The 24,797-nt window shown below is 41.3% G+C and overlaps 1 pseudogene; it reads right to left on the bottom strand.

Moving 5' to 3' along the window:
- Nucleotides 1-761: 761 nt before the first annotated feature.
- On the bottom strand, nt 762-22,083 carry LOC140734090 (interferon-inducible GTPase 5-like; annotated as a pseudogene).
- Between the last annotated feature and the right edge of the window lie 2,714 nt (nt 22,084-24,797).

Below are 24,797 nucleotides of genomic sequence, written 5' to 3'. Positions count from 1 at the left end.
CGATGGTAAACTCTCTGCCTTACAGGTAGCGGTTGTATCATTTTACTCCCCAAATAAGAGTCAAGGCCTCTCTGTCTATCTGCGCATTATTTTTCTCTGCACTGGCCAGGGAACATGATGCAAAGGCTACGGAGTGTTCACTTCCATCACTGATAACAGTTGACATGAATGCATCTGCACCACTAGACAAGGCATCACAAGCAAGCTTCACTGGACGAGGTGGATCATAATGTGTGAGTACAGTGTCTGAGCTCACAATCTGTTGGTCAGCCTCTGCGAAGCCCAAAGCTGAAATACTTCCCTCCAGAAAGGATTACAAACATATCCTCTATCCTGTGCAGAGGGCATTGATCTACTTTCAGGACTGGGTTGGTGGTGACCTTAACATCACCACAGATCCTATCAGACCCATTTTTCTTGGCTGCTGGAACTACTGCTGTTACCCATGGGCTCCACACAACCTTGAAAATACTGATATAGTCTCCAGCCAATCTAGCTTTCTGGATTTTTTTTGCAGACAGTATAAGGAACTGGATGGGCTTTGTAACACTTTGGTGTGGCATAACAGTATTTTACTGTTGCTATATCTGAGTTTTCCAATGCCATCTTTGAACACTGCTGTGGTTTTATCCAGAATCATTCTCAATTCATTTTCTGTTGTCTCTATGGCAGAGGATGTGGCATGCAAATGGAGGATATATCTCCAGTCAAGTTGTAGTTGTCTCAGCCACTCACATCCCCATAATGCTGGTCCTGCTGTTTTCACCACATACAAACTCAATGTGTCCTGTTGGTTGTTGTATCTCATTATTACAAATGTCACTCTCACTGGAGTGATCTTTCTACAATATACGTTCTTAGTTGGATGTCTGCAGGCTTCAGTTCAGAGATGACTTTCAATCTGATTTTGTGCAATTCATTTTAATTAATTTTCTGAATCATTTCTGCTTCATACTGCTTTTCTCTGGTCAGTTTTCACGACGTAAATCCTGTCCATCTAGTCCTGTGTCACTCTCATTACTGTCAGAATTTTCATGCAAAACATGTAGATTAGTGCTCTTTGCGAAACTGCAACAACTTTTTAATCACTTTGTCTTCCCTGTGCAGTCTATTTAGTTTTGTCTGCCAGACATGCTTTGTGACCTACTTTGTTTCATTTTCTGTAAGTTTCACCTTTAAACCTGCAATTGTCTGATGTATGTGAGTCATTGCCACAACAGTCACAGAATTTGATTGGTCAGGCTGGTTCCTGTTCAGACACTGCAATTTTGTTCATGCTCACTTTCATTCCTGACTGAAACTCAATTGTCTCTGTCTGTTGTTGTGTCTCAGGCTGCTGTTTTGTTTTGATTTAGTGATTTCAACAGCTCTTTTAAATGTGAGTTGTGCTTCAGTTAGGAGTAATGCTTTAATGATTTCCTGAAATGCCTTTCCACTACATTTTTAATGATGTCACAATCAGATCTTTACAGATATTGAAGGGAAAACACAGCCACTAGTTTGTACAAAGCAATATTGCACACACTGTGACCTTATAATGTCCACACAGTCTGACACAGGCTATTGATTGACAGGTGATCATCATTCAGACACCTGGAGATAACTTCTCGGCTCCACTTCAAATTAAGATCACGTCATTTATGTCCACCTGTTTCGTGTCTTTAACGGAGTTTCAGTCCCTCGGTCAGGCACAAGTGTTCCTCAGAAATGGATAAGCAATATTTCGGAAAGGAAAGCAACAAAGGGGAAAGTTGTCATGTAGAATTACGGCAGGGTTTAGAGACAGGCCTCAAATATTTTAACCACAGCAGACCATGAGCTTATTGTATTGATGTTGGTGCTGACCAGTTAATTGTTGCCAAATGCAAACTTCATCACCCTCTCTGCGTCCTCCGTAAGGCCCTTCAGTGCATCGGTCAATATTGTATAGATCATGAGAAATGATGATCCTGCTCCAAAAATGGAACCAATGACAGGGATGAAGTCAAGAGCAAATTCCACAGCTGAAATGGCAACAACTGTAGTACGCCAACCTAACCTTACAATTGTATCTTTATTTATTTCCCCCAGCAGGGGAGTTTTAATTACAGCCTTAAGCTCTTTCACAGGTTTATTTGTGATGCTGGCCAGTCTTTGAAGCGAGGAATCATCCAGACACAAACACTTACGGAAATAGATTATTGCCGCAATCAGTATGACTATATCACAAGCAAAGGAGAGACCAGGAACGGGGACTGCTCCCACAGATCCTGAAAGCGTTGCCAACATCCAGATATGTTTCCGCAGTATTTTCTCTTTCTTTTGAATAATCTCTACACTTCGGTTTGGATAGGCCAGGACAAAGATACTTTTCATTATAATTGGCAGATCATCTTCAAGTGCTTCCTTTAACCGATTGAAATCATATCGATCCTGTTCAAAACTGGATATCAGGAACACAGATGGGGTTTGAAACCCAGCTTTTCTCAAATTATTGCAGCAGTTATTCCGAATACGTTCCAGTTCTATTTCTTCATTAATTGCCAACCCCCTTTTTGTCATTGAATCAAAATCAGCATCAATCTTAGTGCGGACAAAATAGAATTTTCTCCCGAGCCGTTTAATTTCTTTCGCAAGTTTTGCCTCATTTTCTTTGAAACGACAAGCTGATATTATGATGAAGAAATCATATTTTTCAAATTTCATTTTCTTGAGATACTTGTCAGCGGGGAAGACCTGGCAGGTCCCAGTAGCAGACGTTGTTGAAATTGGGATGTGGAAATCCAGCTGGTTCCATTGTAGCTTCAGTGAGCCCAACTTCAGCTCCATCACCACTCTCCTGAAGTTCTGTCATGGCATTGATGAAGGTGGGTTTTCCTGTACCTGTTTCTCCTGTCACTGCGATGTTAAGCTCTGGCTTGTCCAGTTCTGATAGCTTCTGTTCTATTAGAGACGTAACTTTTTCCACCCCACCGGTTTTAAAGTCAGCCTTCAGTTTGTTGAGCTCTTCCTTTGTGAAGAATGTGGCATTCTCAGCCTCAGCCACCTGTTGTCTGAAAGGAAACATGATCATTATCATTTCAAATTATTAAAAACTTCTATTTCTTCAGATCCCCATTCTCTTGTCATCCATCTCATTTGGGACAACTTGTAGTGACCAATTAACTCAAAAATCAGCAGCTCGTTCTGACATGGGTGATAATTGCAACATACAGGCAAACCTACAGGGCTACAAACAATGTTTGTAAATTTCATGTGGATAACACCATAGGTCAGGCTGCAACCTGGCTCTCTAGAACTATGAGTATTGGAAATCTATCCATACAATCTCTTAATATCAATGCAGAAGTCCTTACATGAGAGCTGCCAGTTCAACCAGTATCAACTTCATCATAAATGACCTCCCTTTCTCTACAAAGTCAGATGACATAGGTTTGCTGATATACAAGATTCAATTTATTTCATCATGAAAACTAAACAATTCATGCCTGCTGTAACAAAGTGACCCAGGGGGGCGCAGTGGCACTGTACTGCAATTGGTGCAGCAGACTGACACCACCAGTGACCTGGCTTCACTCCTGGTCTCTGGTGCTGTCTGTGTGGAGTCTGCATGCTCTCCCATGACCAAGTCAATTTCCCATGGGTGATCCTGCCACACTGTGTTAGTTGTTAGGTTAATGTGCCCCTGTAAATTGCTTGTCCTGCAGGTGGGGGTGGGGAAGTTGGAAACTTGATGTGTATGTGGGAGAGAATTTGTTAGATGGAAATAAGCAGGTGCATGGGAAAGGTGGGAATGCTCAGTGGGGGGTGGAGGGTGGCAACAGAGGTGAGTCTGGGTATCATAAAGAAAAAGAAAAATATACAAGTGATTTGGCAATATGATAAAGATGGAAAACATTCATGTTTGGGATAAACAAAGACTAGTAACATGTTTGTAACAAATGTACCAGGCTGTCACCATCTCCAAACAAGGAGAGTCTCACCACCTACTCTTGACACCAATACCACACAGACTTGTCACTGTGTGCCACATACACGTCCCCTACACTGTTTCTTCTTGGCTACTCTGACAGCAACCCACAACCCCCTGATCTCCACTAACAAAACAGGGCATTACTGATCAGGGACAATATCACAGCTGCTCTCAGAGGGAGTGGATAATGGGCGGCATATCCACTGAGCCCATAAGGGTAAAACTCAAGGTGCAATTACTCTGAACAGATTACATTATGGAGACCCCAGTAGTAACCAAGATACTGAGGAACAAACATGCAGGCAGATTGGGAAGATTGTCCAAAACAACAGGATTCCTTTATTGGGAAACTGCAATTTCACCAAATTAGACTGGGGCCTTCTTTGTGCAAGAGATTTGGACAGGGCAGAATTTGTCAGGTTCGTCGAAGACAGTTTCTTAAAATGATATGTGGATAGTCCAACTGGAACAAGGGCCACTCCAGACCTATTATTGGGAAATGTGACTGGTCAGCTGACTGCCCATTAAGTGAGGAAACAGTGATTAAAATACCTTAAATTCTGATAGCTTTGAGTAAGTATAGATATCACAGGAAAGCATTAAATTCTCAGAGTTTTAAGCAGCAACCAGGTAGAGTTAATCAGGAATAGCTGTAGTTAGGCAAATCTGTTCTTTGTCGGGTGTTTAATGGCCAACTTTACAGAATATGGAACTGATTTGTTCTAAACAGATGGAAGGACAATTGTGGAAGATTAGGGGAGCATTGGAAAGAGATTATTAATTCAGTCAAGAGGGGAAAGGAACTGTATGTACAGTTTAGGAAGTTAAAATAATCGAACAGAGTCCTTCAGGGATGTAAAGAAGCCAGAGAAGAACTCAAAAAGGGAATTAGGTGAGCCAGGAGGGGCAATGAAAAGTTCTTCCATGTTAGATTGAAGGGAATCCCAGGGCATTCTATACATACATCAAATGTAAGAGAATAACAGCTCAATCTCATCCTCACCGCAGAAATCCACACCAGGCTTACTTCCCTCACAGGAAAATAGCCACTCACAGGAGACCTTGCCCACGCCCAGGATTACGGCTGCACAGGTGGAAGGTCAACTGAGGAAGATCTGTACCAGCAAGGCGGCTGGACCGGATGGAGTTTCCCCACGATTACTGAGGGCCTGTGCGACTGAGCTGGGAGAACCACTACAGCGCATCTTCAACATGAGCCTGGAGCAGAGAAGAGTACCCAGACAGTGGAAAACATCCTGTATTGTCCCGGTACCGAAGAAACCACAACCAAAGGAGTTGAATGACTTCAGACCTGTTGCCTTGACGTCGCACGTTATGAAGACCATGGAGCGGCTGATAATACAGAATCTGAGGCCACAAACCAGGCACGCCCAGGATCCTCTTCAGTTTGCGTATAAGGAGAAGGTGGGAGTGGAGGATGCTATCACGTATTTGCTGCACAAATCACTCTCTCACCTAGAGGGGGTCAGTTGTGCTGTGAGGATTACATTCCTTGACTTCTCTAGTGCCTTTAACACCATCCAGCCCAAGATCTTAAGGCACAAACTAACGGAGATGGGAGTAGACTCTCACATGGTGGATTGGATAGTGGACTACTTGACAGATAGACCTCAGTATGTGCGGTTGGGAGACTGTAGGTCTGACACGGTGGTCAGCAGCACAGGGGCGCTGCAGGGAACCGTACTCTCTACGGTCCTGTTCACCCTGTACACATCAGACTTCCAATATAACTCGGAGTCCTGCCATGTGCAGAAGTTCGCTGATGACACGGCCATAGTGGGATGTGTCAGGAATGGACAGGAGGAGGAGTATAGGAAACTGATACAGGACTTTGTGATATGGTGCAACTCAAACTACCTGTGTCTCAATATCACCAAGACCAAGGAGATGGTGGTGGACTTTAGGAGATCTAGGTCTCATATGGAGCCAGTGATCATTAATGGAGAATGTGTGGAGCAGGTTAAGACCTACAAGTATCTGGGAGTACAGTTAAACGAGAAGCTAGACTGGACTGCCAACACAGATGCCTTGTGCAGGAAGGCACAGAGTCGACTGTACTTCCTAAGAAGGTTGGCGTCATTCAATGTCTGTAGTGAGATGCTGAAGATGTTCTATAGGTCAGTTGTGGAGAGCGCCCTCTTCTTTGTGGTGGCGTGTTGGGGAGGAAGCATTAAGAAGAGGGATGCCTCACGTCTTAATAAGCTGGTAAGGAAGGCGGGCTCTGTCGTGGGCAAAGTACTCGAGAGTTTAACATCGGTAGCTGAGCGAAGGGCGCTGAGTAGGCTACGGTCAATTATGGATAACTCTGAACATCCTCTACATAGCACCATCCAGAGACAGAGAAGCAGTTTCAGCGACAGGTTACTATCGATGCAATGCTCCTCAGACAGGATGAAGAGGTCAATACTCCCCAATGCCATTAGGCTTTACAATTCTACCGCCAGGACTTAAGAACTTTTTAAAAGCTATTATTAATGCTTTTTGAGATAGTGATTTAGATGCATATCATATTTTTTACTGAGTTAAGTATTGTATGTAATTAGTTTTGCTACAACAAGTGTATGGGACATTGGAAAAAAAGTTGAATTTCCCCATGGGGATGAATAAAGTATCTATCTATCTATCTATCTATCTAACCAGGGATAGAGTAGGACCACTCAACAATAGAGGATTAAACGTACATTTGGAGGTGGAAGATGTGGAGAAGTCCTACTGAGTACCAGACAAAATACTGGGCAAATTCAGCAGATCATCTAGCATCTGTGCCTGACGGACTTAGATACTACAGGATTTTGTGTATTGATCCAACAAGGGGAAAGTCAAGGAGAACAGTGTGAACAATATGGAGCATGCTAATATGCTGGGGCATTTGAAAATAAAGGAAAAGGTGATGTTGGATCTGTTGAAGGTTACGGTGAAAGGGGTGGTGGTGGCAATAGATATGATTGAGGAGTTCAAGAGGTTCTTTGTATGTGTAATTGCAGAGAATGGAGAGATACGGACCATGTGCAGGCAGAGTAACTAGTTCAGTGAAGCATCGTTAGCTTAAATGGTGTGGCATAACATCATGAGCAGAGTCCCATGTTGAGACATTCTGTGTTCTGTGACAAGGAATTTGATGGAAGGGAACACCACCACCTACAGCTTCCCCTCCATCATACACTGATATCATTGCTCCACACGGTCACTGGGTCCACACTCAGGAATTCCAGACCCAACCCCACAATGGGATCAGATTTATCAGGATGGCAGCTGATCAACAAAGCAGATCCCATGCACCAATGAGAATGCTGAGCACTCAGTGTGCAGTGCACTGGCAGGAGTTGCTGAGGTGGGGTTCATTGTAGAGACACACAGTGTGGCATGTTCTGACCTACCTGGAACTTGCGCTTCCCATTCTTGATGGCTGTTTTTGGCAGTGTGGCTTATGTGATAATACAGTAATCTCAGGTCTCCTCTTTGTCTTTGTGTAGGTTATCTCCTTGAAGGAAGTAAAAGGATGGACTGATGGTTATTTGTCTATCAAGATTATTTAAAGATGCTCATCAAATCACTTTTAATCACTGGAGAATAATGCAAGAAACCAGTGCATAGAACAGTACAGCATAGAAACAGGGTTCTTGGCTCATATTGTTCCTGCTGACCATGATGACAAAATGAACTCATCCCATCAGCCTGCACAAGTGACATATCTCTTCATTCCCTGCATGTTCACATTTGTCTAAATGTCTCTTAAATGTTACTGTTGTGTCTGCTTCCACCACCATCTGTGGCAGAAAGCTCCAGCCACTACTAGTCATTGAGTAAAACCATTACCTTTAAACATGCCCTCTCACCTCATCTGTGCTTTCTAGTATTTGTTATTTCTGGTAAAAAAAAAACTCCTTCCTTGCCTCTCATAATTTTCTATACTTCCAAAACTTCTCCCATTTCTCTCCAAGCCCACCACTACCCCCTCCGCCAGGCCCAGCCTTCAACACTCCAGAGAAAAAAACCCAGGTTTGTCCAAACTTGCCTCACAGTACATGGCAACATCCTAGATTGTTTTTGTGATTTTTTTTTGTGGGTGGTGGTGAGGGAGGTTGATGTTTGATGTTTTTTCTTTGAACAGGTTAGTTCTATGGTTCTTCTTTGTTTTGTGACTGCACATGGGGAAGACGAATCTCAGGGTTGTATACTGCATACACAGTTTGATAATAAATATACTTTGAACTTTGATAATACAGTGTGATTAAATTATAAACATATTCCCACTACCAAGAGATTCCAATCTTGGCAAATGTGAGATGATGCTCTTATGATTACATAAAAAGATAAGAACATTAGAAATAGGAGCAGGAGTAGGCCATCGTGTCTGCTACGCAAGTCAATAAGTTCATGGCTGGTTTGACAATTGACTCATCTCCACCTACATGCCTTTTCCACATAACTTTTACTTCCCCTACTATGCAAAAATCTATCCAACCTTGTCTTAAATATGTTTACTGAGGTAGCCTCCACTGCTTCATTGGGCAGAGAATTCCACAGATCCACCACTCTTTGGGAAAAAGTGGCGAAGCCTCCTCATCTCTGACCTCAACTTACTGCCCTGAATCTTGAGGCTATGCCCCCTAGATCTATTCTCACCTACCAGTTGAAACAACTTCCCTGCCTCTATCTTAGTTATCCCTCTCATAATTTTATATGTTTCCAGAAGATCTCCTACTGAATTCCAGCAAGTACAGTCACAGGTGACTCCATCTCTCCTCATAGTCTAACCCCCTCATTTCTGGAATCATCCTGGTGAGCCTCTTCTGCGCCACCTCCAAAACCAGATTATCCTTCCTCAAGTAAGGAGACCAGAACTGCATGCAGTACTCCAGATGCAGCCTCACCAGTACCCTAGAAGTTGCAGCATAACCTCCCTGCTCTGCTCTTAAGTTCAATCCCTCTAGAAAGGAAGGCCAACATTTTGTTTGCCTTCTTGATAGCCTGCTGCACCTGCAAACCAACCTTTTGCAATTCATGCACAAGCACTCCCAAGTCCTTCTGCACAGCAGCATGCTACAATCTTTTACTATTTAAATAGTGATCTGATCTTCTACTTTTCCTTCCAAAGTGGATGACCTCACATTTACCAACATTTTACTCCATCTACCAGACCCTTGCTCACTCACTTAACCTACCTACAGTATATCTCTCTGGAGACTCTCCATATCGTCTGCACAAATCACTTTTCCACTCAATTTATTGTCATCAGCAAACATAGATACATTACACTCAGTCCCCTCTTCCAGATCATTAATGTATATCATGAACATTTGTGGGCCCAGTACCAACACCTGCGGCACACGGCTCACCACTGATTGCCAACCAGAGTAACACTCATGTATCACAACTCTCTGCTTTCTATTGGTTAACCGATTCTCCACCATGCTAACACATCACCCCCAACTCTATGCATCCTTATCTTATGGATGTCTTTTATGTGGCATCTTATTGAAAGCCTCCTGGAAATCCAAGTAAATAATGTCCATCTGTTCTCTTTTATCCACTGTGCTTATTATATCCTCTAAGAACTCCAGTAAGTTTGTCAAACAGGACCTGCCTTTGCTGAATCCATGCTGCATCTGCCGGATGGGTCCATTTCTTTCAAGATGCCTCGCTATTTCTTCTTTAATGATAGGTACAAGCATTGAATTGAACTAAATTGAATTGAAATTAATTCAATACAGTAACTGCATTTTTCCAACTGCTGATGTTAAACTAACTGGCCTATAGTTACCTGCCTTTTGCCCACATCCTTTTGTGAACAGTGGTGTAACATTTACCTTCTTCTAATCTGCTGGGATCTGCCCAGAGTCCAGAGAATTTTGGTAAATTATCACCAAAGCCTCTACTATAACCTCTGCCACTTCTTTCAGACCAGGGGACTTGTCTCTCTTTCGGCCCACAAGTTTCTCAGCACTACCTCTTTAGTGATAGCTTTTGTATCGAGGTCCTTACCTCCCTTCGCATCCACATCATTACTCTTTGGCATGTTAGACATGTCCTCTACCATGAAAACTGATAGAAACTAGTCATTCAAAGCCTCAATCACCTCCTCAATAGCCAGTATCAATAACCCTTCTCATCCTCCAAAGGACCTATATTCATTTTGGCCACCCATTTATGCTTTATATAATTAAAACCTTTTACTATCCATTTTTATATTTTGTTTTCATAATCAATCTTTCCTTTCCTTACTCTCAAACAAGAGAAAATCTGCAGATGCTAGAAATCCAAGCAACATACACAAAATGCCGGTGGAACTCAGCAGGCCAGGCAGCATCTATGGAAAGGGGTACAGTCGACATTTCTTTATTGTTCGCTTTGTTGCTTTTTAAGTTTTTTCAATCTTCCAGTTTTTTGGGGACTTTGTATGCATGAGCTTTTAGGTTGATGCCTTCTTTTATTTCCATAGTTATCCGAGCCTGGGTCTCCCCACCCTTACTGTCCTTGCTTTTAACTGGAAAATACTTTTGTTGAGTACCATGAAAAAATTCTTTGACAGGCTTCCACTGTTTCTCAACCGTTCCACCATATAGCCTGTGTTCCCAATCTAACCTATTCAACTCCTCCCTCATCTTGCTGTAGTCTCACTTGTTCAGGCATAATACACTGGTTTTCAATCAAACTATTGCACCCTCCATTTGGATGAGAAACTCAATCATACTGTTATCACTCATACCAAGAGGATCCCTAATGACAAAATTGCTAATTTTACCTGTCTCATTGCACAGGACCAGGTCTAAGGTAACACGTTCCCTTGTAGGTTCAGTACCATGCTGTTCAAGAAAGGTATCATGTATGCATTCTATTAAGTCCTCCTCAAGAGTGCCTTGACCAACTTGATTCACCCAATCTATGTGCAAGTTAAATGTCCTCATGATAACTGCTGTTCCATTCTTGCATGCTTCAAATATTTCTGTTTATTGTCTGTGCCATTGTAATGTTATTAATCAGTGGCTGATAGACAACTCCCACCAGTGATTTTTTTTCCCTTTTCTATTCCTAATCTCTACCCAGATGGATTCAACATTCTGCTCCTTAGATCTTATATCGTCTTTCACTATCACCCTGATCTCATCCTTAATTAAGATTTCTACCCCACCTCCCTTAGCTTCCTGACTATCCTTCTGTATTACATGATATCTTTGGATATTCAATTCCCAATCCTCTCCACCGCCACATTTCTGTAATGGGCACTAAATCATACCCCTTTATACTGATTTGTGCCACAAGTTCACTGACCTACAAACAATCAAATAAAGTGCACTTACATTCACTGTGCCATTAAAATCTAGTAATGTTTGTCTTTTATGAGCTTGACTTTTCTGCACTCCACCCCTACTTTTCTCTTTTTTAACTTTTGCCTTTACTTTATCTTTGTCCACACTTTTCTTTTTTACTGTATTTATCCAATCTACTGAACCCACCCACCCCCCTACTATTTAGTTTAAAGCCAGTTTGAACCCAAACAGCCAATTTGAGGCAGATGTCATGCATCTTAATCTTCTGAATTAGTCTTCTATGAGGGATTTTGTCAAATGCCTTACTAAAATCCGCACAGACAACATCCACTGCCCTACTCTCATCAATCTCTCTCATCAGCTTGTCAAAAAACTCAGTCAAATTGCTAAGACATGACCTGTCATGCATAAAACCATGCTGGCTCTCCCTAATTGGGCCATGGGTTTCCAAATGCTCGTAAGTTCCATTCCTATGAATTTTCTCCTGCAATTTCTCTACAACTGATGTGAGACGCACTAGTCTATAGTTCCCAGGATCTTCTCTTCTTCCCTTCTTAAATCGAGGTACAACATTAGCCACTCACGAATACTCTGAGACCTCACCTGCACCAGAGAGGACATAAAGATATTGGTCAAGATCCCGGCAATCTCGTCTCTTGACTCCTTCAATAACCTGAAGTAAATCCCATCAGGCTCTGGGGACTTATCCACCTTAGGAGACACAACACTTTCTCCTCCTTGATCTCTAAATGTCCTAATGTATTTATGCACTCAGCACTGATCTCCTGATCCTCCATACCCTTTTCATTGGTAAATACTGAAGCAAAGTACTCACTCACATTTTCCACATCCGAGTAAGTGGATCCCCCCCTCAACCCCGCCGCCACATATCCTTGAATGGTCCCACCCTCTCCCTAGTTATCTGTCCTCTTTGTCTTGATGCATTGGTCTTAGTCTTACTGTATTGGATGCCTTGGGATTCACCTTAATCCTACTTGCCAAGCACTTTTCAAGGCCCATCCTGACTTTACTTACTCCCTTCTTTAGTTCTTTTTTGGCTTCTTTATACTTTTTATGTGGTTCATTTGATGCTAACTTCTGAAGCTTTAAATACTTTTCCTTTTTCTTCTTGTCTAAGTTCATCACATCTCTGGACATCCATGTTTCTCTTATCATTCCATCCCCGCCCTTCCTTCTAACAGGAACACACCTTTCCTGTATTCTGTGCCATTGAACCTTAAACACCTTCTACGTGTCTGATGTGGACTTGCCAGAAAAAAAAGGTGTTTCCAATCAACTCTTCTTAGTTAAAGTCTAATACTATTGTAATTTGCCCTCCCCCAATTTAAAACACTCCAGCAAGGACCATAATTATTCTTATCGCTAGCTATCTTGAAAGTTAAGGAGTTGTGGTCACTGTTCCCTAACTGTTCACCCACTGAAAGGACAGTCACCTGGAGGGTCTCATTACCCATTGCCAGGAGGGTCCAGCTCAGACCCTCCTCCCATTGGTTGATTTAAGAAACTTTCCGGGATACACTTAATAAATTCTACCCCAACTGAACCCCTTGTACTACAAAAGTTACAGCTTCTATTGGGGCAGTTGATATCCCCATGCCAAGAACATAGAACATAGAATAGTACAGCACATTACAGGCCCTTCAGCCCACAATGTTGTGCCGACCCTTAAACCCTGCCTCCCATATATCCCCCCACCTTAAATTCCATATACCTTTATCTAGTAGTCTCTTAAATTTCACTAGTGTATCTGCCTCCACCACAGACCCAGGCAGTGCATTCCACGCACCAACTACTCTCTGAGTGAAAACCCTCCTCTAATATCCCCCTTGAACTTCCCACCCCTTACCTTAAAGCCATGTCCTCTTGTATTGAGCAGTGGTGCCCTGGGGAACAGGCTCTGGTTGTCCACTCTATCTATTCCTCTTAGTATCTTGTATACCTCTATCATGTCTCCCCTCATCCTCCTTCTCCCCAAAGAGTAAAGCCCTAGCTCCCTTAATCTCTGATCATAATCCATACTCTCTAAACCAGGCAGCATCCTGGTAAATCTCCTCTGTACCCTTTCCAATGCTTCCACATCCTTCCTATAGTGAGGCGACCAGAACTGGACACAGTACTCCAAGTGTGCCCTAACTAGAGTTTTATAGAGCTACATCATTACCTCGCAACTCTTAAACTCCATCCCTCGACTTACGAAAGCTAACACTCCATAAACTTTCTTAACTACCCTATCTACCAGTGAGGCAACTTTCAGGGATCTGTGGACATGTACCCCCGGATCCCTCTGCTCCTCCACACTTCCAAGTATCTTGCCATTTACTTTGTACTCTGCCTTGGAGTTTGACCTTCCAAAGTGTACCACCTCACACTTCTCTGGGTTGAACTCCATCTGCCACTTCTCAGCCCACTTCTGCATCCTATCAATGTCTCTCTGCAATCTTTGACAATCCTCTACACTATCCACAACACCACCAACCTTTGTGTCATCTTCAAACTTGCCAACCCACCCTTCTACCCCCACATCAAGGTCATTAATAAAAATCATGAAAAGTAGGGGTCTCAGTACCGATCCTTGTGGGACACCACTAGTCACAACCCTCCAATCCGAATGTACTCCTTCCACCACAACCCTCTGCTTTCTGCAGGCAAGCCAATTCTGAATCTACCTGGCCAAACATCCCTGGATCCCATGCCTTCTGACTTTCTGAATAATCCTACCATGTGGAACCTTATCAAATGCCTTACTAAAATCCATATAGATCACATCCACTGCACTACCCTCATCTATATGCCTGGTCACCTCCACAAAGAACTCTAACAGGTTTGTTAGACACGATCTGCCCTTCACAAAGCCATGCTGACTGTCCCTGATCAGACCATGATTCTCTAAATGCCCATAGACCCTATCTCTAAGAATTTTTTCCAACAGTTTTACCACCATAGACACAAGGCTCACTGGTCTATAATTACCTGAACTATCCCTACTACCTTTTTTGAATGAGGGGACAACATTCGCCTCCCTCCAATCCATCGGTACTATTCCCGTGGACAACGAGCACATAAAGATCCTAACCAGAGGCTCAGCAATCTCTTCCCTCACCTCGTGGAGCAGCCTGGGGAATATTCCGTCAGGCCCCGGGACCTTTGTATTTTAACAACTCCAACACCTCCTCTCCCTTAATATCAACATGCTCCAGAACATCAACCTCACTCATATTGTCCTCACCGTCATCAAGTTCCCTCTCATTGGTGAATACTGAAGAGAAGTATTTATTGAGGGCCTCGCTCACTTCCACAGCCTCCAGGCACATCTTCCCACTTTTATCTCTAATCGGTCCTACCTTCACTCCTGTCATCCTTTTGTTCTTCACATAATTGAAGAATGCCTTGGGGTTTTCCATTACCCTACTCACCAAGGCTTTCTCATACCCCCTTCTTGCTCTCCTCAGACCCTTCTTAAGCTCCTTTCTTGCTACCCTATTTTCCTCAATAGACCCATCTGATCCTTGCTTCCTAAACCTCATGTATGCTGCCTTCTTCTGCCTGACTAGATTTTCCTCACTTATCACCCATGGTTCCTTCACCCTACCATTCTTTACCTTCCTCACCGGGTCAAACTTATCCCTAACATCCTGCAAGAGATCCCTAAACATCAACCACATGTTCATAGTACATTTCCCTGCAAAAACATCATCCCAATTCGCACCCACAAGTTCTAGCCTTATAGCCTCATAATTTGCCCTTCCCCAATTAAAAATTTTCCTGTCCTCTCTGATTCTGTCCTTTTCTATGATAATGTTAAAGGCCAGGGAGCGGTGGTCACTGTTCCCCAGATGCTCACCCACTAAGAGATCTGTGACCTGACCTGGTTTGTTACCTAATACTAGATCTAGTATGGCATTCCCCCAGTCGGCCTGTCAACATACTGTGACAGGAATCCGTACTGGACGCACTTAACAACTCTGACCCGTCTAAACCATTGGAACTAATCAGGTGCCAATCAGTATTAAGGAAGTTAAAGTCACCCATGATAACAACCCTGTTATTTTCACACCTTTCCAAAATCTGCCTCCCAATCTGCTCCTCGGTAGCTCTGCTGCTACCGGGGGCCTATAGAATATTCCCAATAGAGTATCATCTCCCTTCCTGTTCCTGACTTCCACCCATACTGACTCAAAAGAGGATCCTGCTACATTACCCACTCTTTCTGTAGCTGTAATAGTATCCCTGACCAGTAGTGTAACCCCTCCTCCCCTCCCCCCCCCCCCCCCCACCGTCCCTTTTAAAACACTGAAATCCAGGAATATTGAGAATCCATTCCTGCCCTGGTGCCACCCAAGTCTGTAATGGCCACTATCTCATAATTCCATGTATGTATCCAAGCTCTCGGTTCAAAGGTGATAAACTGTGATGAAGAACCCTGTTAAGTTTTACAAATTTTCTTTTTTTTTAATTATTTATTTTTTTTAATTGATTTTTTTAATGCATTTTCTACAACACTACAAAAAAAAAACCCAAGAACAAAATAGGAAATTAATACAGTGCAAGATAAACATACAATTGTAATATAATACAGAATATAATAATTGAAAAAGCACCCAAATTGATGTTGTGTGAAGTTAGTGTCTACCACCACACTCGCAAGAAAAAAAAACTCCAGACCAACCAGAGCAAAATGTAGGAAATATAAATCAGAACATTCAAACCCACAAAACTGTAAATACAATTAAAAACAGAAGATAATAATGCCTACTACCAAAAAAAAAGCTGAAAGCAAGGGACTGAAAAAGAAACTTAGTCAAAAGGAAAGTTATGAAAATACTCAATAAAAGGTCCCCAGACCTTATGAAATTTTATGTCCAAATTAAAAATTGAGTAATGAACTTTTTCAAGATCTAAACAGGACATAATATCATTAAGCCATTGAGCGTGCGTGGGTGGGGCAACATCTGTCCATCTAAGAAGAATTAGATGTCTAGCCAGGAGAGAAGCAAAAGATAATATTTGACGTTTAGTCAAACTCAAACATATATCTGTCTCAGCCAAGAAAACAAAAAGAGCAATTAAAGGGTTAGGTTCTAAGTGGCGATTCAGAATACAGGATAAAGTTAAGGAAACATCCCTCCAAAATTTCTCTAGACTAGGACAGGTCCAGTACATATGAATGAGAGAAACCTCGCCACTTTTGCATTTATCACAAAGAGGACTAATATTAGGATAAAATCGAGATAATTTAGATTTGGACATATGAGCCCTATGAACAATCTTAAACTGTAAAAGACAGTGGTGAGCACAAAGAGAAGTTGAGTTAACCGATTTGAGAATCGAGTCCCAAACCTCATCAGATAAAGGGATATTTACATCATGCTCCTAAACCATTCTGATTTTCTCCAAAGGATACTAATTTATCACGAATAAAAGATATTAAACCTTTACCCAATGGATTAATAGAAAGAAACAAGTCCATAGCATTTTTCTCAGGCATCTCAGGGAAGTTGGGTAATAAAGGATTAATGAAGTGTCTAATTTGGAGATATCTAAAGAAATGGGCATTAGGTAGATTAAACTTAGCAGAGAACTGTTGAAAAGATGCGAAGCGATTATCAATGAAAAGATCTTCAAAATACCTAATGCCCTTTCTATACCAATCATAAAATGTTGAATCATGCATAGAAGGTAGAAAAAGATGATTATGTAAAATAGGACTAGAAAGGGAAAAACCATAGAAACCATAAAATTTCCTAAACTGGGCCCATGTTCGCAGAGTATGTCTAACAAGAGGATTAACAATTAGTCTAGGCAAACTACTAGGGAGTGCAGATCCAAGAAGTGCAGAGATAGCTGGATCCTTAGTGGAATTCAGCTCCATTGCTACCCATTTAGGGCGGTCAGACTGGCTATGGAAAAAAGACCAGAAGATAAGACAACGAATGTTAGCTACCCAGTAGTATAGACGAAAATCAGGTAAGGCCATGCCGCCCTCCTTTTTAGATTTTTGAAGGTAAGTTTTGTTAATTCTGGAACGCTTACCCTTCCACAGATAGGACAAAATAATAGAGTCTAAGGAATCAAAAAATGTTTTAGAAATAAGAATTGGAATAGATTGAAATAAGTATAAAAATTTAGGGAGAACATACATTTTAATAACATTAACACGACCTACCAAGGACATAGATAAAGGTGACCATTGTGACAAACTCTGTTTTGTAGAGTACAAAAGATTGGCAAAATTTTCACGAAACAGATCCTTAAAATTCCTTGTAACTGTAATACCAAGATAGGTAAATTGATTATCAACTACTTTAAAGGGGAGGTCGTAAAATACTAATGCTTGAGCTTCTTTATTAATTGGAAAAAGTTCAAAAGTAAATTAAGTTTATAGCCAGAGAACTGGCTAAATTGATTAAGAAGTGAAAACATTGGAGGTAAGGATGTGGATGGATTTGGAAGAAAAAGTAATAGATCATCAGCATAAAGAGAAACTTTATGCTCAACACCCCCCCTCCAGGTCCCCGTCAATTCAGGACAACTTCGAAATGCAATCGCCAGAGGCTCTACAGCCAAATCAAAAAGAAAGGGACTTAAGGGGCATCCTTGACGGGTGCCACGTTTAAGGTTAAACAACTGGGATTGCTGAGAATTAGTCAAAACAGAAGCGGTAGGACACAGATATAGTAATTTGATCCAAGAGATAAAACTTTGACCAAGGTCAAATTTTTCTAAAACCGCAAAGAGTTAGTTCCACTCTATACGATCAAACGCTTTCTCCACATCGAGAGAGATAACGCATTCAGGAGTCCCAGTTGAAGGTGAGTATAAAATATTAAATAAATGCCGTATGTTAAAAAAAGGGAAGATGATTTTTAATAAAACCAGTTTGATCATCAGAAATAATAGAGGGTACAACAGTTTCTAATCTATGAGCCAAAACTTTGGCCAAAATTTTAACATCAACATTAAGCAAAGAAATCGGCCTGTAAGAGGAGCACCCTGTTGGATCTTTGCCCTTTTTAAATAAAAGAATAATACATGCCTCATTAAATGAGGGTGGCAATTTACCATAATTAAATGAAACAGATAGTACTGAGAGTAACTGTGATAAAAGAAGTGAAGAGAATGATTTATAAAATTCTATGGAGATTTGCCTGATGACAGTGCAGGTAAAAGATACTTCTTCTAATGATATAGGCTCATTAAGTTTTGCTTTAGAATCAGATGAAATCAAAGGGATATTCAAGTTATTTAAAAAAAGGTCAACAGAAATATTCTCATTCAGGGATTCAGAGGAATAAAGCCGAGAATAAAAATTCTTAAATAAGTCATTAATTTCTGAGTGATTTGATGTAATATCCCTGTTCTCCTTCTGGATCTTTGTAATATGTTGTTTAGCTTTAGAACGTCTCAACTGATTAACTAGAAACTTGCCAGATTTGTCACCATGAATATAAAAGCGACTCTTACTTTCAAGAAGTTGACGTTCAACTGGTTGGATAGAGAGAAGGTCATATTTAGTTTGGAGTTCTACACGCTTCTTATATAATTCGGGGTTTTTAGTCTGAGCATATAATTGATCTAATTCTTTAATCTGATTAATCAGGTCTAATCGCGCTGAACGGGACTTTCTATTAAGATTCGCTGTATATGAAATTATTTGACCCCTCAAATATACTTTCATAGCATCCCAGACAATCTGGGATGAAATTTCAGATGACGTATTAGTGTTTAGGAAAAAAGTTATCTGATCCTTAATAAATTTTACAAAATCATCATCCGATAATAAAGTCAGGTTAAAGCACCAATGTTTATTCCTTTGAGGGAGACCAGGAAAATTTAGAGACAAAGTGACTGGGGCATGATCAGAGATCAGTATACTCTGATAGTCACAAGAATGAACAAATGAAATAAGTTGATTACCAATTAAGAAATAGTCCATTCCAGTAAAGGTATGATGAACATGTGAAAAAAAGGAATAATCTCTCTCAGTAGGATGAAGGAAACGCCATATATCAGAGATACCATAGTTAGAAAAAGAGAGAATAGCTAAAGCAGATTTAGTAGGTAATCTAGTAACAGGGGACGATCGATCCAAAGTTGGGTCTAACCAGCAGTTAAAGTCGCCACCCAATATAAGAGAAAATAGGTTCAGATCTGGTAATGAGGGAAAAAAAAAACGTTCAAAAAATTAACATAGTCAGAATTGGGAGCATACAGGTTAGCTAGTACTACCTTAGTATTATATAATTTGCCAGAGACAATAATAAAACGGCCATTTGTGTCAGATATCTTACTATGGAGTTCAAAAGGAACATTTGAGTTGATAAGAATGGAACCCCCCCCCCCCCCCCGAGCTTTGGCTGGGAAGGATGAATGAAAATGCTGACCCGCCCACTTTGACATAAGCCGAGAATTATCAAAACTACGAATGAGTTTCTTGGAGGAAAGCAATGTCAGCTTTAAGTTGGTTAATATGGGAGAAGACCTTTCTTCTTTTAACGGGATGATTCAATCCCTTTACATTCCAGCTCACAAATTTCAATGGACTAACCATTATCAATTGTTAAGACGTAAAAGGCAGTAGGCATATATAAGATCAAACATTGCAATAACAGTTTGGAAGCAAAAATATAAACATAAATCAATAAAATCAGGACATAGACATGTCCTGGATAACAAGGAAAAACAAAAAAAAACAATAGATAGTGTTGGTACTGGAGAATCCACCCCACCCTCACAACCCAAAACTAGATGACTACCCAAAAAAGCAGTGAGCTCTACAAAAAATAGGACACCCCAAAAACCAACCTCCAGTTCCGTAACATTAACATAAGCTCCCTGTAAATAATATAGCAGATACTAACTAATTTTTGCTCTACAAATCAAAATTACAAATAGGAACAACTTCATCAGAAAGAATATAAAACTTAATACAAAATAATAATCAAGAACTAATCTACCTGCGAGAAACTATGAAAAATTGGAAAAAAAAGGGTAAAAGGGGGAAAAAGGGGGAAATTCTATATTTAAAGAGAGTACATATCAGCCGTTTTAAAAAAAGGCAGGTCTTATACAGTAAATTGACAGGGAGATCTTCAATAAAAAAAAACTCTAAGCCTCCCAAATAAAGTTGTAGTTCTCTATAGTTAAAGTTATTCAAAAGTAAACTAAATTACACAAATGAAATCTAAGTCCACAGCAAAGCATTAAATTTAAATCATCTATTTAAGAAAACCACACCAAGTCCAAGGAGAGACCAACTAAAACCCTTAGTTTCTCAGTAGTTAAGGACTAAATTATTCAAATAGAATCTGAGTTCGGAAAAAAGACTTTAATTCAAGAAATACTCATCAGCCATTTTAGAAAGTCAAACCGGGTCCAAAGAAGTCAAGATGGCTGGAAGATTTCCAACAAACATCCCAGCCTCCCTAACTGACTTAAACCACTTATAATCTCCAGTAGTAAGCGTAATTCGAAGATCGGCAGGATTGAGAAGGGAGGGTTTGAATCCACGATTAAAGAGCTCTTTCATAACGCCTTTGAACTCGGCACGCATCTTCAGAACCTGGGGAGCATAGTCTTCCACGATACCAATGGTACTATTTCGGAAAGTCAGCGTGCCTCCATAATCAAACGGTTTTTCACCTGATAACGATGGAAACACAGGATAACTGGTCGTGCTCTGGAACCCAAAACAGCTCGAGGGACATAAATTCTGTGAGCTCTTTCTAGCTCAGGTGGAGTCGGGAGAAATTATTTCCTGAAAATCTCACAGAGAAAAGAAGAGAAAAATTCAATGGGGGAACCCGTTTCAGTGGCCTCTGGCAAACGAGAATTCGCAGATTGTAGCGCCAGCTCCGATTTTCGAGATTGTCCATTTTGGAAATAAATTTGCTGTTTTGCTCCATTACGTTGGAACAGAGAGTTTCCAAATGCTGAACACGGTGTTTTAAATCTTCAGAGGTTAGGTCGATGCGAGATAAATGTTCGGCTTGATCATCCACTCTGGCGCTAATCTGATCCAATTTTGACTCCAGCTGACTGATAGAGGCTCTAAATTCAGTATTGATATCAGTTAGAATGTCTTGTCGATTCTGTTCCAGGATAGAGAGAATCTCGGCAGACAGGGACGTGGAAGCTACTTTTTTCCCGGATTTAGATTTTTTTGTAGCCATTGTAAGATAGACGTATTCGCAGGCAGATAAGAAAAAAAAAACCAGATAGAATAGCGAACTAAGGTTTAAAAAGGGAGACACATAGTGCGAAGATAAGAAATGTAACGGAGCAAAAGTTTGAAGCAACTAAACAATCGCCATCTTACCAGAAGTCCCCAAATTTTCTTAATTTGATTTCATATCTGTTCCTCAATGTCTCGGTGGGAGTGGGGGTGGGCGGTCTGTCGTACGATCTGTTCTATGATCAGGTCAGTGTGACTGCACCCTTTCTATTCCTGATTCTACCCAAATGGGCTCAATGTCTGAACAATCCATTTTATCTCCCCTGAGAGTGGCTGTGATAATGTCCATGATTGGCAATGCAACTCTTTTACCCCCTCCTCTATCTTTTCTAAAACTTTAAAAACCTAATACATTAATCACACATTCCAGCCCCCCTCTCAACCAAGTTTCAGTAATGACCATGTTCTGATCCATAATCTAAGTTCATCACCCTTATCCAGAATACTCCTAGCATTAAAATATACACATTTCAAATATCCGACCCATCATACCTGTTATTTCGATTTTGCCTTTCTATGCGTCTGTGCTCAGACGGTTGGGTTATGTGCAAGCTGTTGTCGTTCTGTTGTATTGGCTTCGATCTCAGCTCTGGTAATAAAATATTCCATTCCTCGTCCCACCCCGTTCTCGGAAAGGGTTCAGTTTCACTTTCAATAGAGCATTTTCGCTAAAGGTCCCTCTCTGAGTCACTCTGATCACGCGGATTCGCCTTCAAACCCTCCCAGATCCAATGAAACAGAGTGAGCTGGGCAATGTAGCGTTAATGTGACTCGGACACCGCAGTATTAAACATACACGTTTATTCACCAGACTTCCATTTTACAAAACCCCGCACTCTGACCTACGAATACTCACATAATATATTACATCCCCCTTCTCAAGTTTTTTTTACGATACTGTGAATTACCAAAACAATGCCTCTAGGTATGACTTTCTAACATTACAACAGCCATGACATAAACTAATAAAAATCTTAACTTCTTATACTTTATTCTACATTGTATCTTACAATACTAACAGCAGTATATTTTCTTTTACTAACATAGACTAATAAACCTTTTATTTCACACCTTGGAACTTATAACATGTGTGATTTTGTCTCAAACTGTGCGAGACTGTAGATAGATCTAGTCTCTGTATCTAGCTGGAAGTTTGACTTGTCTCCCAGACCTTGTGCGATAGAACTGTGACTGTGCTTGTCCTTCAGAGTCAGTCTCTCGAGTAACCTCTGTGTCTGCATTTCCACCTCGGTCTGTCTGCGCCGAACTTTCACCGTCATTGCGTCGTGGGGTTTCGTCACACCCCTCACTCTTGGTGTCGTTTGTTTCCATGTCTGTATCCGTGGAAATGTCCTGTGTATCTGTACGTGGAAACACCCTCTCACCTGTCTTCAGCAGATGCTTCCTGTTCCTCCTGTAGACTCTTCCATCCGGCGTGCAAACTATGAAGGATCTTGGTTGCTGATGTCTGTTCACAACCACAGCTGGCTGCCAAGTGTCTCCTCTCTGTATTCTGACATTTTCACCTACATGCAGATCTGGTAAGTGTCTTGTATGTCTGTCATAGTAGCTCTTTTGCTTTATTTGCTTGTACTTTTGCTTGTCATGTACTTGAGCATTACCTTCAGGAGTCAGTAGAGTTGTGGATGTTGGCAGTTTGGACTTCAGACAATGTCCCATCATCAGCTGTGCAGGAGAGAACCCCACACCTTCAATCGGTGTGTTGCGGTATTCAAGCAGAGCAATGTACAGGTCACTGTTGCTGCTTTGTGCCTTCTTGATCATGTTCTTCACAGTTTGTACCGTCCTCTCTGCTTGTCCATTAGACTGAGCGTGCCCAGGATGTAACATGTTGAAATTCCCAGCTTTCTGAAAACTCTCTAAACTCACCACTGGCATATTGTGGCCCATTGTCACTGATGACAATATCTGGAATACCATGTCTTGTAAATGTCAACTTCATTGCGGTAATGACACCTTGACTGGACGTGTCACTTAACTTGGTGATTTCCGGATATTTTGAATAGTAGTCCACACAAAGCAGATATTCTGCACCATTGTAGCGAAAGAGATCTGTGCCAAGCTTCTCGCATGGTCTTCCTGGTAGTGGATGGGGAAGCAAAGGCTCTCTTGGATTGCTGTTTTTATTTTCATTACAAACAGCACACTGAGACACAATGTCCTCTATCTGAGTTGACATACCTGGCCAATAGAGAATGTCCCTTGCTCTTTCTTTACATTTCACTATCCCCAGGTGTGACTCATGAATTCTGTTGAGCATTTCCTGTCTCATTTGATTTGGTACTATGAGTTTTGCCGCTTTGAACATTAGTCCTGATGCATAGCTAATTTCCTCTTTAAATGTCCAGTACTTCTGTATTTCTTTTGGAACATCTTTTCTTTCTGTTGGCCATCCATTCATTGTAATGTCTCTTAGCATTTGCATTTCAGGATCTTCTGCAGTCGCTTTCCTGAACATGTTCAACTTCTCCTCGGAGATGGGTAGCTGAGGTGTAACCCAGTTGACCTCCAGCTCTCTTCCTAGCAACTCTTCCTTTTGCTCTTTGAGGTAAACACATCTCAAAGCATCAGCGATGTGCAGTTCTTTTCCTGGCTTATAGGTAACTGTGAGAGTGTACCTCTGTAGCCTGAGAAGCATCCTTTGCAGCCTCATAGGAGCTTGATGAAGTGGCTTTTTGAAGATGCTCTCAAGTGGTTTGTGATCACTCTCAACCTGGATTTCTTTGCCATATACATACTGGTGGAACTTCTCACACCCATAAACTATGGCAAGTAATTCCTTCTCGATTTGAGCATATCGGCGTTGACAGTCTGTAAGTGCTGGTGATCCATACGCCACAGGCCTCCCATCCTGCAGTATAACAGCTTCTATTCCTTCCGAACTGGCATCCACAGACATTGTCACCGGTTTATTGACATCATAGAACTTGAGTGCTGGTGCATTGGTAACCAACTGCTTCAATGCGTCAAAAATTTTCTTTTGTTCATCATCCCAATGCCATTCAGTTTTGCTCTCTAGTAGCTTTCAAAGTGGAACACTGACCTCTGATAAGTTGGGAATGAACTTGGCAAGATACTGTATCATGCCCATGAACCTCAAAAGTCCTTGCTTGTCTTCAGGTGGTGGTAGCTGTACCACAGCCCTGACCTTTTCATTATCTGGTTTTAGCCCATCAGCGCTGAGTATGTGACCTATGTATTTGATCTCTGTAGTTCTGATCCTGACTCAGGACCCAAGAAGGATCAAGAAGTTCCACACAATAACGTGAGTGTCTCAGTC

The sequence above is a fragment of the Hemitrygon akajei genome, chromosome 10 (genome assembly GCF_048418815.1).
Source record: "Hemitrygon akajei chromosome 10, sHemAka1.3, whole genome shotgun sequence".
Lineage (NCBI taxonomy): Eukaryota > Metazoa > Chordata > Chondrichthyes > Myliobatiformes > Dasyatidae > Hemitrygon > Hemitrygon akajei.
The sequence above is the reverse complement of the archived record's forward strand: the minus strand, read 5'-3'. Positions and strand labels throughout refer to the sequence as shown.